This window comes from Myotis brandtii, unplaced genomic scaffold, assembly GCF_000412655.1.
Source record: "Myotis brandtii unplaced genomic scaffold, ASM41265v1 scaffold517, whole genome shotgun sequence".
Taxonomy (NCBI): domain Eukaryota; kingdom Metazoa; phylum Chordata; class Mammalia; order Chiroptera; family Vespertilionidae; genus Myotis; species Myotis brandtii.
Genome location: NW_005369706.1, coordinates 2,508,726 through 2,511,350, shown reverse-complemented (window position 1 = coordinate 2,511,350; position 2,625 = coordinate 2,508,726). Strand labels below are relative to the sequence as shown.

Genomic DNA, 2,625 nt, shown 5'->3' with positions numbered 1-2,625 from the left:
AAAACAATATGTAAAGTGGAATAAGCCAATTACACAAAGACAAATACTGTATGATTTCCTTCTAGGTATCTAAAATAGGCAATTCATAGAAACAGCAAGTAGAATAGTGGTTGCCAAGGGCTGGGGAGAGGGACAAAGGAAGAGTCATTGTTTAATGGATAGAGTTTCAGATCTGCAAGATGAAAATGTTCTAGAGATAGTTCAGAACAATGTGAATATACTTAACACTACTAAACATACACTTAAAAATGGTTAAGATGGTAATAAGGGGGAGAGAGAGAACTGGAATTAGAAAACTAAGCCAGTGGTTTAGTCTTCTAATAAAATGTAGTAGTATTATTCAGAGGTGAGGGACATTGTTAAATAATTCAAGGCCAGATTCTCCCAGGGTATTAAATTCTTTGTGAAGGGGCTATAACCCTCCACACCCCACCCCTTGAAACTCATGAACTGTGGCTCTGGGACTATGGGACTCAGGAGGCTGGTTTTTGATCCAAGCTCGGTTGTTCGCTTGGCTGTGTGATTTGAGTGGCCACTTGACATCCCTGGGCCTCAGCTTGGCCTAAGGATGATCTGTCACCCCTCTCACTTTTAGAACCTGTTTCTGCAGGCGTAGGAGCATACCAGTCCCAAGTGGTACCCATCTAACAAGGTACTTCTCAGTGTTTACATTTTATGCAATGGTAACCATTTAAAGTATATTTTTACATTGCTAAATTAGTAATATAATTTAGTAATTATTTTATATTACTAATGCATGGGTGTAAGTATACTAATTCCTAGAAGAAACTGAACATTTATTAACTGTATCACACTCTACTTAGTACTTTGCATATTCAATGTCCACAGCAGGAATTGGACCAGAGAGTATTAAGTAACTTTTCCAGCCACACAGCTCATGGGTTGCAAATAGGGACTCTGAACTCAATTTTCTGCCTGCAAAGGTCATGCTCTGAACCCTAAGCTAAAATGGAGCAGAATATAGAATTTGCATGAAACATAAGAATTCTAAGAAAAGTTTGTAGAAAAGTTTAAGAGGTCTAACAGAATGGGGTCTTTTATAAATTCACTTCTTGAATTCCATCCATCCTGGTGAAATCACCAATTTGGCTCTTTTTTAAAAATAAATAAATATATGCTTATTGATTTCAGAGAGGGAGAGGGAAAGAGAGAGATAGAAACATCAATGATAAGAGAGAATCAATGATCAGCTGCCTCCTGCATGCCCCCTATTGGGGATCGAGCCCACAACTCGGGCATGTGCCCTTGACCGGAATCGAACCCGGGACTCTTCAGTTCGTAGGCCAATGCTCTATCCACTGAGCCAAACCAGCTAGGGCAATTTGGCTCTTCTTAACCCATAACCTCCCAAGTCCCAACACCTCTAGCCTTGCTGCTCAATACCACAAAAGTGTACATGCACTGACTTAGTACAGAATGTAGTTCAGTTACTAAACTGAACTCGCTAGAAGTTTTAGCCCCGAGTGTCAAGATTCTTACCATACTATCGGAGAAGTCTCTGTGCTCCAATAGAAACAAATCATTCATATGTGCTTAAGAGTGCTAAAGGCAAATGCTTAGAAGAGAAAGAATCAAAAATATGTAAACTGTTTCAAGTCAGAAAAGCAAGTAAAACACATATTGTTTTGTGATTTGCTGAATTTGGTCCTTCATCTTAAGGTGGCCAGGCATAGAACACAAACACATACCAGGTGGCTGAACTAAGTTTATTTACAAAGTAAATATTTAGTGGTCTGATTTCTGGCCCGCTTGAAGCACTCTGTTCCGAGAACATAAGAAAATTAAGTGTTCCTTGAAATAGGAAATGTGGATAAAATGACAATGGCCCTTTTAAAGATAAGTTTAAATTGATCTGTGACTGGAACTATTAAAGGGTTATTAATATTAAAGGAACATTATTTTTGCCCTTGTGGTTAGAATATTTTTTGCTATCTAATTAAAATATTTGGCTTTTCTGAGTTTGGTTTTAAATAAATTATGGCTTAAAATAAATTATAAATTTGTAATGGCTTAGTCTCATGCATTAATAGAAACCAAAAGGTAAAACCCCAATCCTGAGTAAATGTAATCTCTGTCTACTCTGGATTGGCACCCATGTGGCTGAAACAGATTAGAGAAAATCAAACATCCATTAAATAAGGGCTCCCAGCTTTAAGTGGGTCTCCATGCCGCTCAGTAACTACAGCCTCTCCCACCTCCTAGTCGAGTATTTGACTATTTCCTATCTTCTTCTTGTTCCTCAAACCTCTAACCCCACCTTCCCGAGGTTCTCTCTCAGCTGGTGACCTTGACTTTTTTGCCTATTTCACCGACAAAGACAAAACAGAAAACCCCCCACAAGCTCGCACCTCTGCACCTACCCGTACACCAGCACTATGCTCCTGTGCTGTCTCCCCCATTTTCTCTGCTTGAGCTGTCCTGGCTCCCATCCAAGGTGAACCCCACCACTTGGGCACTGGATCCCACTCCTGTCACCAACTCAAGGACACTGCTCCAGCAATTTCCCCCTATTCCTCCTGCACGTCTGTTTCCCCTACTTACTGAATCATTCCCATAAGCATACAAACATGCTATTAAAAGAAAAGAAAAGAAAAGAAAAGAAAA

At 39.6% G+C, this 2,625-nt stretch overlaps 1 protein-coding gene across 2 annotated transcripts in view; it reads left to right on the top strand.

Moving 5' to 3' along the window:
- PCED1B (PC-esterase domain containing 1B) overlaps positions 1 to 2,625 on the top strand; it is a 107,600-nt gene that overhangs the window by 86,592 nt on the left and 18,383 nt on the right. The gene's annotated exons all lie outside the window — the stretch shown is intronic.